A 1288-nucleotide genomic window follows, 5' to 3' on the forward strand; every position below is an offset into this window, starting at 1 on the left:
CTGCTTCTCAAGATTTGATGCTGTAGCCTACCTGTACAGCATAATATTTAATATGAATATTTCTCACACATTACCACAAAAAATACATACATATACTGTATACAGTACCATACATACATAAAAACATGGACATATAATTTTTTTAAACTGTATTTAACAACAATTTTAAAACGTACTGTGAATATTACAAATAATATTCAATTTACACATAATTTTTTTTAATTATTATTATTTATTTAAAACAACATTTGTGTGTAATTTCCCTAAGCTCAAATAACAATGCCAAAATCAGGAGTTTGATTTCTAGGAAATTGAACAGGCATGAACTGATAAAATGTTTCTTCGAATAAAAGCATCTACCAAATGCATAAATGTAAATATCCCAAGAGGGTATTCGAGAAACTAACATTATGAGAAATTACAAGAAAAAAAGTCTGGTCTGTGCAACTGCATGAAATATGTGGGTCATATTTTATGCAATTTCAAGAATTAGAAATAGAGTTTTCAAGATTGATAGCTTAACCATTCCAACAACTTAAAAATCAAAATGGGTCAAATTGAACCTCAACCTAATATAAGGGTAAAATAATTTTACCCTCCTCAACAAGGTTCAATCTACTATAGCACAAATATTGTGGTAAGAATTGTGCACATAATTTTAATACTTAAGTTTAGGAGTTTGTTCAAAACTAATTAGTTACAGTGATAATCTTCAAAAATTATACTGACACCACCAAAAGCATTTGGCACAGCATGCAATGAATTAATTATTTGCTAATTATGAAGCTGATCAATATTATTAAAATGTCTTGTTTGTTTTAGTGAACAAATGTATTTGGCCTGGGAAAATGGTTGTTAAAATGGGTTGTTTATTGCAAATTCACCTCATTAAATTCAGTTTGTTGCTCTCACTTCAACTGGGTTTGTGACAGATAAGGCATACACTTTCAGAAAACTCAAAAATGTCATGTAAGTTTAAGTACCCTGTATAGGCGAGTGATGAATGTGGAAGCTTGCCTGTCAAAACTTTGTGAAGAGGAAGACCTTAGTGTTTTAGTAAATGATTAGTTTTTATTTGTAGTAGACATTAGTCTTTTAAAATGTATGCCCCTTTTTAAAAAAATCCTGTAACAGCAGAGAATGGTGTCAACAACACCAAGATCATGAGTTCAACTGGCAGCCAAATGTCTGGAATAATTAAGATTTTGATGCTCAATTAAGATTCTAAGATGCTCATTTATTTGATCAAAAAATGTGTGTGTGTGTGTGTGTGTGTGTGTGTGTGTGT

Source organism: Sinocyclocheilus rhinocerous, unplaced genomic scaffold (genome assembly GCF_001515625.1).
Source record: "Sinocyclocheilus rhinocerous isolate Xijiao unplaced genomic scaffold, SAMN03320098_v1.1 scaffold1591, whole genome shotgun sequence".
In the NCBI taxonomy this organism is placed as follows: domain Eukaryota; kingdom Metazoa; phylum Chordata; class Actinopteri; order Cypriniformes; family Cyprinidae; genus Sinocyclocheilus; species Sinocyclocheilus rhinocerous.